The sequence below is a fragment of the Mustela lutreola genome, chromosome 4, assembly GCF_030435805.1.
Source record: "Mustela lutreola isolate mMusLut2 chromosome 4, mMusLut2.pri, whole genome shotgun sequence".
NCBI lineage: Eukaryota > Metazoa > Chordata > Mammalia > Carnivora > Mustelidae > Mustela > Mustela lutreola.
The window spans coordinates 36,107,067-36,120,357 of NC_081293.1; positions in this window are offsets into that span (position 1 = coordinate 36,107,067).

The window sequence follows — 13,291 nt, forward strand, 5'->3', positions numbered from 1 at the left end:
ATGGGTTCTCCACATTACATTTACAACAAACATAAGTAAATACTTTCAATTAATTATCTCCTAGCAGCTTCTTTCCAATTGTGCACTGAAGGCATTGGATATACCCAAGGTCTTGACTGTTTTCCCTTATAGGATGCAATCCTATTTGTAGGCAAAGCACCACAGGTGGTTTTTAATGAAAGTAATTGCCCACAGAATATATTATTGATGTTACCAGAAATAAATGGCTGCCCTTCAGATCATCAATCTGTACTCTAAAAGCAGGCCGAAACTGATCAGTTCTGTTAGCAATTCTCAATTTCCTGACCTGGGAGAAAATATTTGTATCCAAATGAGCACTGCACTTTTGAATGGGAATATTACTGCAGGATTGAGAAAACAACGCTTATGCCGATTCCCTCTGCTTACGCTGTGGTCACCCAGACCAGCTCCGCTCATTTAGGTATAAGCACGCAGGAGAAGCTTGCTTTCTCTCTATGTGTATCTTTCCTAGTCTTCCAATCAGCAAGTTCAAGAGAGTTGTCTAAAAACCCATGTTTTGGAGCAGCGTATTAGCTGGAACAGTGATTTCTCCTTCATTTATCCCCAAAGCCACCTTCAATACCCTTGAGTTAAAGAGCAGAAGTCAGTTCACAGAGGAGGAAAGCAGATGCTATTACATGACTCACTCAGGATAGCACAAAAAATTAGGGCTGGTGCTGCAATAGGGCAAAATCAACAGAAATGCTGACTGAATAGCAGTTGTATTCGACCAGAAGCTGGTACTTTGTACCCTGGTTTGCTTTCTGCAGATACTTCCAGAACATGGACAGTTTTCCTTTGATTGGAGAATTCTGTTGACTCAAAGGATAAAATTCTTGTAATAATAGTGGCAAATATCATCATTTGCTTTGTACTAGGCTCTGTGCTTGGTTCTTTGCATGTACCATATCATTTAATTCCCACCATTTACTGTTTATGAACTAGATATCATTATCTTTCTTTTACAAATGAATTGATTGCCACCGAGAGTAGTTGAGTAACTTTGCTAGAGTCACACAGCTAATAAGTGCAGAGATATGCCCATGTTTTTCATAGCTTTATCCCTAGTGTTAGAATAAGGGCCTATTTAGCCAGAGGGATTCCATCTTAGATTGATTTTGTTGTTTATGCCGTTAAACTTAAACTGACCCTGCCCCCCCTCAGGGACTTACTTAAAAGCAAGCCCGGGAAACCAGTCCCAGGTAACAAAGCCCAAATGCAAAGGTGGGTCAGGCCAGGTGGAGGTATCTAATCACTGGGGGTACATACTGTCTCCCTAGCTACCAAGGAGTGTGGGTCCTGCCTTTTGGGTGCCAATTCTGATCAAGGTGATAGGCTAGTTCAAATATCTACTAGGGTAAATTGTAATTAAATTGGCCTCCCGTGTGTGACCTAGCATGACTGTGCAGCTTTCTCTGTGTGTTAAAATTTCATTGGCCTCCTGTGCGTGGCCAGGCCCAACCACATGGCCTTTGCACTTAAGAGCTAGTCTGTAAGGCAAAGAGGGATGGCCCTCTCTGTAAGAGGCACGGCCCCAGCCGGTCGGTTTGGTTCTTGATGCTTGGTGCAGAATAAAGCTTTGCTTGACCTTTGCTTTGTATCAGTCTCGCTCCTTTAATCACGGACCCATTAGTGGGGACCTTTCAGTTAGCACATAGTAAATATTGCTTGCATATATTTCAAGAAATAGTTGTGTGCTATGGAAATTGGAGATAGTTTTGCTACAGTGAGAAGGTTTATGTCCTCCCCTTAGTCTCATCCTGCAGTTTGTGCAGAACCCATCAGTCCGATCTTTTCTACAGGGATGCTTGGCCCACTATTCTTCTTCCCAATCTGCTCATCTCCTTTATCTTTCTGATGCCTGTTCTGGTCCCTCTGCCTACCCTTGGGCAGCTGATGTTATGTCTGTATCTTCCTTTATTCGACTCACTGTCCTTTTGTTTTTCTGCCCTGTTGCTCCCCCTGCCAGATCTCTATTTTGCTGCTTTCTTTTACCCAAGGTCTTTTGTCTTACTCTTTTCACCTATTGGAACATGGACTTTGGAGGCAGAAGGTCCTGGATTCAAATCCCAATCTAGTTGTATGCTAGTGGTATCACTTGGTATTTAATCTCTCTTTAACTTGCCTCAACATCTACAACGTAATTCTCAAGTACACAATCCACAAGGCCCTGGGGGGAAACAAATGAATGTGTGGCACGTATATTGATGGTTACTAATGAACTATTTTTAGCATGTATGGGTTTTTTTTTTTTTTTTTAATGCCAGTTAATATGATGAGTCATGTTTCACTGCAGATATTCTGTAATTGGCCTACCAAATGCTCTACCAGACCCCACTTTGTTATACAGCATGTGGCATATATGCGCCTTATTATCTTTTAAAATCCAAACGATTCTGAATTCTGGAGCACATATGGCTATCGGGATTTTGAATGAGGGATTGCCTATCTGTAATACTTTTTTGTTAGGGTTGTGAGGATTAGAAATAAACTCTATAAGCTTGTTTAACACATCGGCAGACAGTAGGCACTTAATGCCAAAAACTCTCTTTTTAAATTTAGATTTCTTGGTTTTTCCTCTTATGTTGAACACAAAAAGTACTATGCATGTACAATAAAGCAGAGCAAGATAAAAAAAAAAAAACAACCTTGAATTGCAGCTTTAAAAAAATCCTCCTACAAATTATTTGTGTACACTCATGACCATTGTTATGCTGTCTTTAGCAGTTAACTAAGTTACCAGCTTCATTAATGTCCACCCAACACCTAAAAATTGGTTCCAGGCTTGATATGATACCTGCCTAGCTTTTCAGAAACAGTTTGGTCACAGAGAAGACATTGATGGGGAAGCAATGTGTTTAATTATACTTGAATTCTCTGCCCTGGGAAATCGCTTTATAGAAGCCGGGCTTGCTTTAAACATAACTCAGTATTTTGAAGTAGAAAGTTAAGTGCTACAGCTCATCTGGAAGAAATTACACATAATGGCATCAGTAATAGGAAATATGGTGTCCTCCGGTGGGTGATAAAATGGGATAAATGCAAGACCGTGCTGCCTCGTGGAATAATTGCAGTGACTATGCATTATGTATTGTGAAGTTATAATAGAAGAAAAAGGAAACTTTATTGTCGGTGTTCAAGGAGCAAAAGAGGAAAGGAAATGCAGCATAAAATACCACAGCTGCTCTGACCAAATGTGCTTAAAAATGGCCCGCATTTCTTTCTGGAAAAACAACAGGAACTATCCTCAGAGAAGCAAACTTGTTCTACTCCCCAACTATAATTGCAGTAACAGCCCCCGTCAGTGTTTCTGGGTATTATCTTCCCAGTTGGTCCTAAATCTCAGATGGGAGGCTGTCTCCTGACCTTAAAACACCTGGGAAACCTACCAGCAAATGCTGCTTTGGCAGCCAGCATTGCGCTAGACACTAGGAGGAAGGCATTTGCAGAAGACGAAACCTCATCAGCAGGACAATTTCCACCTCTGATGAAAAGCCACACTCAGCTTCTAGCCAGGCAGTGTTTTCCTCTGAGGAAACCTACAGTCGGTCTATGTGCCAGCCTTCCAGGAGTCCCTCGCTTCCGGTGACTACAGGAGGGCCGCTGCTGGAAACACCCTCATCCTCAACATACTTGTTGCTTGAAAGAGGCGGTTCAAGCCCAGACCTCCACTCTGTCATGCCTGGAGGGAGAATATAGGAGAGCTTCCTACATTTAATCAAAAGCAGCAAATCCAAGATTATACTCACTGTTAGTGCCTTCTTGTTCCAGGCGCAGCAGCAACATTTCCATCGAATGTTTATGTTTGCCTTCCAAACGAGATTACCTAAAACAGTTCATGAAACTCCTGACTAGAAGGATGGAGTTAGATAACAAAGTTAGAAATAGCAAAGACGCCAAATTCTACTTCACCTGAGGTAAACTAGACAGAAACGGTCCATAAATGGAGTAGCTTGTCAATAGACTCCACCTCTGTGTCCTCACATGGTGGGGAGGAAGAGGAGAGGGAGAGAGTGAAGACTATTCTCACTCGAGGCTGACCGTGCTTGTATTTTGATCTTGGTCTTCCAGCAGTCAGAATTATGAGAAAATAAATCTCTCTCAGTGAAGCCACCCAATCTATGGTGTTCCGTTATGGCAGCCTGAGCAGAGGAAGGCAAGATTGAAATTGGGATAAATCTGAAATCGAGTCAGTACACATGGACACTAAGACCAGCCCTACTGCATTGGGTTATTTAAAAATTTTAGGTGAATTTTTGAATAGCAGAACAAATATGGGTAATCAATTTTTTGTAGACAAAGAAACAGTAACCCTATGTTAAATCAAACCAACTGTGTTGCTCTTTTAGAGATCTGGTCATTGATGTCTATTCCTTTGGAAGATGCCACAGATAATGGCATCTGAAAACAGGAATATTGGTAGTGTTTTGTAGATACACTTCAAGATTCACTAAAGAGAAATTAAATCACACAATCACAGAATTAGAGCCTTTGTGTTTGTCTATCATAGTGGCTTTCAACCTACACTTGAAGTTCAGATCTGGGGGAAAGAGATGTGGGCATTTTGGTTGACCCAAGGTCAGTTTTCTCTCATTCATGTTTTAACCAGAATGTTAGTGGATTAATTTGTTTTACATGTTGGGATTCTACAAGACTTTATTTGAAGAAAGTATTCTCAAACTCTTTGATCTACATCAGCCTTTCATCTTGCTAATAAGGCTTACCTCTAGACAAGAGTTACAAAGTTCCTTTCAGCTTCCCTGAAGAAATAAACCTTCCGGTTGGCTTTAGCATCAAGACAATGCTAAGGCCTTCCTTCCAACTCTCTTCCCCTCCCCCCTCATCAAGAGCTCATCGTCTTGTAAGTGACATTAACTCAAGGAGAACCTCCTCCACTCCCAACCTATACAAGACATAGAGCCTAAAACAAAAAGGTCTGCAAAGGACAACCTGTAGGCCAAATAGGCCAAATCTGGCCCCCCATATATATTGTGTAAGAACACAGTCATTCCTATGTGTTTATTGTCTATACTCTCATGCTATAACATTAGAACTGAATAGCTACAATAGAGATTATAAGAACTACAAATCCTAAATATTTACTATCTGGCCCTTTACAGGAAGTTTGCCAACCCCTGGGCCGAACTATCTTGAAGCTGTCTAGCCTACTGCTTACTTAACATCAAAAGCTACAGCTTGGATAATGTTTGACTCTGGTATTTTTCCTTTTTGCTTTTCCAAGTCCTTGGTTACTTGATCTTGTCTTATACGTTTCACTAATAGAAAAAGCCACCCTACATCGAGGCAATGCTGAGAATCTTTCAGAAAACACTGACAACATCTTAAAGTTATTTATTTTTTTGCTATGTCTTATTTCTTCGATTTATAGCCACCCACTGAATATCTTGAGAATTAGTCTCCAAGTGTTATTGTAGTCTTTATTTTCTGGGATATATTCAGTTTGACACACAGTCTAAAAGGAAGTTTTGACATAATGATTTTATATATAAGTTTTAATCTGTTGTAAATTAGGATGATTTGTACCATGCTTTTGCCTAGATCTTGCTATACTTTGCAGGAAAATAGTCAAATTTATTTCCTTTGAGCCTATACCAGCAAGCTTAGGGGTGCAGTATCGCCAATAAGGAGAGAGGGACAGAGACATTGAGAGGTAGGATGATGAGGTGGAATGGACAAAGGCTTTAGAATCAAACAAAGAGATTATAATTCCTGCCCCAGCACTCAGTAGGTGTGTGTTTTGGGGCAAAGGACTTAGCCCCCTGAAGCCTCAGTGTTCATTGAGAAAATAAGAAGTACCGTTTCTACTACTGTAAGGATTAAATGTGGCCACGTAGGTGAAGCTCTTCCCAATGTTTGGCACCGAGATGTTTTCAACATTTTAACTACCTTCTGTTCTTCACTTTCTCCCCTTCTACCAGGCCTGTTTCATTACTAACATTTTAGAATATAGAAATACATTATTACTTGAGACTGTAAATATTATGTGAAATAGTTGTTGGTGAAAGAGCAGGTTTATCTAGCTCAGGGTAATAGAGTGACCATCACCAAAGCCCTTTCCTTAACCTTGACAAAGCTTGGAGTCTTCAGCTCTGCCTCTAGGTGAATCAAGTCCTGAAGTCCAGGTGGGCCAACACTATGGTATATGTCCCATTCCATGAACATGTCATGTGGGGCTATATTTCACATGTGTAGATTGGGCTGGAGAATTGAGACAGTGTATGTATTCTTGCAAGGTACTAAAATATGTGGCTTATTGCCTTATTATTTCAGGTGAATGTGTTTTTAGTAAAAATGTCCCAGAATAATTATTTTTCATTCTCACTGGGGCATACACATTTAATTGATTGGATAATTTGTAATTAGAAATAATACGAGCTTCTATTTATGGCTTCCTTAGGAATCACATGGGTTTTATAACTTCATTATCTTCATCAGCATTACCACTTTTTTTTTTTTTTCCTCTGTAAAGAAATTTGTCATTTGCCATTCCTGGGAGGAGTGCAGTAGAGAGGGGAGTGAGGAAACAAATACACTGTCTACTGGCACTGGCTCAATTCTGATAGCAAATTTTCTCTATTGCTATTCTAATGCAAGCTTTGTGCTTCTGCAGTGATTCGCTAGAATCTAAACAATTTAGCTGTACTTTAGTGACTTGGGTTTTAGAAGTAGTAAAAGAATATTTTGTTTAGAAACTACAAAACAGCCAGTATCCATTTAAATTAAATAAATATGGTTTGCATGCTCTATGAGTTACATTTGCCATAAGAAATGACAGTAGTAAGATGCTTTATTTATCCAAACACAATAAAGCCAAAAGCTGAATGGGCTTTAATCTTTAACAATTTAATAAAATTAAGGATAGACGCGGCAACTTTCCTGAAATTATTTACCTGATTTACTTTGTAATTACCTCAATGTCTTCCACATGTCCTAAATTAAATGTTTTTTGGCACATTTTTAGTACACACTCCATTTGAAGTTGGTTTTGGTAGAAAAATCACATTCAGTTGTGTGTGGACCACCAGAGGTCTTGGGTGACAGGGGGGGACGCCTGCAGCCAATTTTGCTGGCCTTTTGTAGCAGATACAATAACACCACTGTGGATCTGTTCTTCTAATGGACTGGCTCAGCAGCCCTGGGGGTGAACGGCTGGACAGTAGAACTCTAGAGAGAGCCAGTCAGCATGGCATGGGTAGAGCGGAATTGACAGTGGCCTTGTATCTAGGAGACACTTGAGACCTACCTTCCTCCACAGAAGACTGTTAGTTGTGCAGTGTATTTGTTATCTGGGACTCAGCTGTATCCCAGAATGTCAGCCAGTGCCTGGAAACCGAGATGAATGGATACTGGCTTCAGATTCGTTATAGCAGGTGGCCGAACTACTGGCTCTTGGTAATTAATTTGGACTTTCCACCCCTGCCTTGTCTTCTGCCTTAGCAATTGAAGTAGGTCTTGAATGCTATCTGATGCCACAATTAGTTTTGTCTTATGTCTTGTGTCCATTAAACTGTGCTGTGCCTCACTTTTCAAAATCCATTACTTATTTTATGGCAGGGTTTCTCTGATTGAATTTGGGAACAAGACCATGATATTTCAAGGAGACACAGGGATCAGAGCTAGCTGTTTGCAGCCACATTATGGCTTCTCTCTCTGTGAGTGTTTGAGGTCTAGAAGAGTAGGTGGGTTTATTGGGTAGGTTGGCACCTTGGCTAGGTAACTGGGTACAGTCCTAAGCAGCCACAGATCATGTGTGTGTAGCTGAATAGTAATGGCTGAGACAGAGTTCTATGGAGTCCCCTGGTCGGTGGTGAGATAGTCTGGAACTGGATAACAATTATTTAGGATGCTAGCTAGTATATAACGAAAAAGCTCCCAAACTACAGTGCCTTAAGGCAACATAAAGTTGATTTTGCACTCATTTAACAGCCCAGTGTCTGTGTCTCACAGGTGGCCTTCCATGTAATTACTCAGGGACCAGGCTAATTCTGTCCTCTGTTTTGACTTGCCCTTTTCTTTCAGCCAGCACATGGGGAAAGAGAATTATCCCATCCTGGTGGTGACACACACCAGTTCCCCTCACATTCCACTGGAAAGAGCTACTTAGAGGTTTCTGCAGGGAGCTGGGAAATACTAACGGGCTAGACCATATTCTTCTAGCCAAGGCTCAACATGCAGAGGGAGAGCTTGAATCTTTGATTGTTAGTTAGCCATCCATGCCACAATAACAGATTGAGTAAGGTTGAATCCAAAAGGGAAACAAGATGGAGGAGAGACACCCAAGGAGGAAACAGGGGAGTCTGAAGGAATTTCCCGGGTCAGAGTTTAGGTAACTGCAACAAGGTTTATTCAATGTCTGAAATTTCTTAAAGTGTTCTATGAACCATTAAAGGAGTAAATGAGTATCAAACAGAATTCAAAAAAAGATTCTTTCCTTTCTTTCATTTATCTTGGCCTCTTTAGAACTCACCTGGGAGTTAAAGCTTTTTCAGTCTTCTCTTCCGCATCACAGGGACCAGAGCTAGCTGTTTGCAGCCACATCATCAAGTTAATGTGTACATACACATTAACTTCAAGTTAATGTGTACATACACATTAACTTGTTTTTTTTAAATTTCAAGCTTTTATTTAAACTCTAGTTAGTTAATATATAGTTTACTATTACAGTTTCAAGGGTAGAATTGAGTGGCTCATCGCTTGAATACAATAGCCAGTGCTCATACAACAACTGCCCTCCTTAATGTCCATCACCCAGGTTAGCCCATTCCCCACCCATCTCCCTTTCAGCAGCCCTGTTTGTTCCCCATTATTAACAGTCCCTTGTGGTTTGCCTCCCTCTCTTTTTAACTTATTTTATTTTTCCTTCCATTTCCCCATGTTCATCTGTTTCATTTCTTAAATTCCACAAATGAGTGAAATCATATGGTATTTGTCTTTCTTTAACTTATTTCACTTAGCATAATGCACACTAGTTCCATCCATGTCATTGTAAATAACAAGGTTTCATTCTTTTTAATGGCTGAGTTATATTCGATCACACACACACACACACACACACGTCTTCTTTACCCATTCATCAGTCGATGGACATTTGGGCTCTTTCTACAATTTGGCTCTTGTGGATGGTACTATTAAACACACTGAGGTGTGGGGTACCTGGGTGGCTCAGTGGGTTAAGCCTCTGCCTTCGAATCAGGTCATGAACTCGGGGTCCTGGGATCAAGCCCTGCATTGGGCTCTCTGTTCAGCAGGGAGCCTGCTTCCCCCACTCTCTCTCTGCCTGCCTCTCTGCCTACTTGTGATCTCTGTCTGTCACATAAATAAATAAAATCTTAAAAAAAAAAAAAACAACACTGGGGTGCATATGCCCCTTCGAATCACTATGTTTCTATCCTTTGGTTAATTACCTAGCAGTGCAATTGTTGGGTTGTCAGATAGTTATATTTTTAACTTTTAGAGGAACCTCCATATTGTTTTCCAGAGTGGCTGCTCCAGTTTGCTTTCCCACCAACAGTGTAAGAGGGCTCCCCTTTCTCCACATCCTCCCCAACATCTGTTGTTTTGAGAGTTGTTAATTTTAGCCCTTCTGTCAAGTGTGAGGTAGTATCTCATGGTTTTGATTTGTATTTTCCTGATGATGAGTGATGTTGAGCACTTTTTTATGTTTCTATTAGCTATTTGTATGCTTTCTTTGGAGGGATGTCTGTTCATGTCTTCTGTTCATTTCTTGACTGGATTTTTAATTGTTGTGTTGAGTTTGATAAGCTTTATATAGAGTTTGAATACTAGCCTTTTATTGGATATGTCATTTGCAAATGTCTTCTCCCCATTTGCATTAATTTCTAAGAGAATTCCAGTTCAGAGAAGCTGATTGACTTCAGCTCTCCTTCCCAAATTGTTACCATAATTGTATGTCGGCTGTGTACCAGCCCTTTATTGACATTGTCCTACTGTCCTCCCAATGACTTAATGAGGTACATATTTTAGCTCTAATATTGTTATTCAAATATGCTTTAAAGATCTCGTACAGCAATTAAATGGTCTTAGACTTTGCTAATAAACCCAAACTTAAGACATTATGAGGGAGTCAAGAAGATTCAGATGGGTAGAATCAATAGCGGTAATAATCTTAGTGAAACATGGTAAACAGAGCAGGAAAAAAGGCATACTAAACAAAAGTAATAGACTAAACATAAAAATTGTTTATTTGTTGTTTCTGTTTCCTTAACTATTGTCATAGCCATCCAACCCAGTTCAGCAGAGAAAATATATGATGCCTTTCTCTCTTGAGGTCTCTTTTATTGCTAAACCATTATTGTGGCAGTGAAGAGAGTTGGCAAAGCATTAAAAAAGTCACCACAGGCCCACACTATGCTATGACCCAAGTGGTTTTCACAGTTATTCCCTTAATGTCTATGTCCATATGCCTGCAAGTGAATGAGCCATCTTGACACGTTTTGATAAAATAACATTTCTAGTTTTGTTTCCCTTTGTAGAAATGCTAAAACATTCACAACAAAGTGTGAAATTTTAAAATGTAAAATACAAATACATATATTTACTAATTTGGGGGAGGGGAGGCTAAACTGTTGAGTTTATTTATGAAAGGTAGAATCCTAAGTAAATTTATTTTTCTTATACTTGTCTAGGTTTTATAATCTTTTAAAATGTTTATTTATTACATTTTTAAGTAAAAAACTATAAATATTATCCACAGGAGGAAATCTCATTGCAGACCTAGTATTCCTTTTTTTTTTTTTTTAAGATTTTATTTATTTATTTGACAGAGATCACAAGTAGGCAGAGAGGCAGGCAGAGAGAAAGAGAAAGGGAAGCAGGCTCCCTGCTGAGCAGAGAGCCTGATGTGGGGCTTGATCCCAGGACTCTGAGACCATGACCTGAGCCAAAGGCAGAGGCTTAACCAACTGAGCCACCCAGGTGCCCCCACCTTTTATTTTTTTTAATTCTGAAGGAAATCACTCTTTTCTAAAATTAGGTAGTTCATTTCATATTTTAAGAAATGTGTGCACTGAAATCAATAGCTTCAAGGTGTGCCTGGGTGGCTCAGTCAGTTGAGTATCTGACTCTTGTTTTCAGCTCAGATCATGATCTCAGGATTGTGAAATCAAGCCCCACATCAGGCTCCACACTGGGCATGGAGCCTGCTTAAGAGTCTTTCTCTCTCCCTCTCCTTCTGCCCCATTCATGAGTACACTCTCTCTCAAAAACAAAAACAAAACGAAACAAAAACACAAAAAACACAATAGCTCAAGAAAGAATTTCCTTTTAGATTTTGATCATTTCCAAAATTCAAGTTTTCATGCCTTCAGTTGAAATTATTTAACAGTAATTTGTAGAGTATGGTCCATGTTGTATGTCCAATCTGATAAATTGATAGAGAGGTAGGCCATCCCTAAGGTAACCCCCAGTGATCCCCGCCTCCTGGATTTCATGTCTTAGTGTAATCCCCTCTCACTGCATGCAAACAGGACCCAGTGACTCACTTATAATCAATAAAATACAGCAATCGTGATAGAATGTCACTTCTGAGACTAGGTCACAATGAGTCTGTGGTTTTCTCTCTCTTCTTCTCCCTTCCGTTTTGTTTACTAGCTCTATGAGATGTTGAGACCCATGTCATGAGTTCTCCTATGAGGAGGACCATGTGACAAAGACCTCAGGCCAACAGTCAAAAAGACCAAAGGTGGTGTGCTAAATAATGAGTATAGCTTAGAAACAAATCTTAACTCAGTTGAACTTTGATCTTGAACCAGAGGAACCCAGCTAAGACAAACCTGTATTCCTGACCCTTAGAAACTGTGAGATAATAAATATTTATTGACTTAGGTCACAACATTTTATGGTAATTTAAACGCAACAATAGATAATTAACATAAATTAATACTGACTACGTGAAGCCAGATTCTGCAAAGAGGTTTGAGACTTTGTCAACTCATTAGGGAAGTGTCGTCTGTCAATTTGCCATGGATATGGGGTGGGAGGAATGGTGATGTCTGTGCTATTCTTTTACATGATGAATGGAACAGTAGTCAACAGAATGGACTTATTTCAGGGTTTGGAGAAATGCCCTGGTGTTAATAGGACCTATGCCACTACCAATCATTAATATCATAACATAGTCATTGGTCAGATTGGTTTGTGTAGGTCTTGATTTATATCTTTCTCTTAAGGAATATGGATTATATGAGTCAAGGAGACAATCAGAATCTGGATAAGGTTTGGGGCAGCCCAGACCTGCCCAGGGGTACTGGTGTTTCCTTGAGTAAGCCCCAGAACAGAGATCTAGACAGTTAAAGAGAGTGGAGAGAGAAAGATAATTTTCTTATACTGCACAGTTTTCCTGATGCCAGTCCCAACTTGTGGCAGACTTAAAAACTTATGAGTGTAAGCAAAGCAGCCCAGAAAAGACATCCATGCAGCTCTTACATGTGTTAGAAGGATGACTGGAGCACTGTTGAAATGAGACTATGCTGCCTTATCACAGCAGGGTTCCAACAGGTCTCTGATGGACATTGGCCTGGGATCCAAAACAGTGAGAATTTTTTTATTAATTATTTTTATTAACATATAATGTATTATTTGCCCTCGGGGTACAGGTCTGTGAATCGTCAGGTTTACATGCTTCATAGAACTCACCATAGCACATACCCTCCCCAATGTCCATAACCCAACCACCCTTTCCCTTCCCTCCTCCCCCCGGCAACCCTCAGTTTGTTTTGTGAGATTAAGAGTCTCTTATGGTTTGTCTCCCTCCCAATCCCATCTTGCTTGATTTTTTCTTTCCCTACCCCCCATACCCTCCACACTGCCTCTCAAATTCCTCATATCAGGGAGATAATATGATAATTGTATCTCTCTGATTGACTTATTTCAAGAGTGAGAACTTTTAACAAAACTATATTGAAAGAAACTGCTTGTTTAAGAGGCCCATTTCATAGACATTTCAAAGTTCAGGTGTGTTTCTTGTCATGGGTGGGAATATAGTTGGCACAACCAAATGCCATCTCTTTGAAAGTCTGAAAGGAAGTTTTTTGTAATTTCCTAAGAATTGAAATAAAAATGAGCTTTCTGCGAGATGAGGAAATACTTACAGATGAAGCATGAACAATGTTAAGAAAATGTTTATGAAGTTAAGGTATGCTTAACTTATTTTTTAATGTCTGATTTGAAGACTGTACTAGAATTTAAATGAGCTTAACAAGATATTTAGAGTATTTTTGTGGGCATTAAG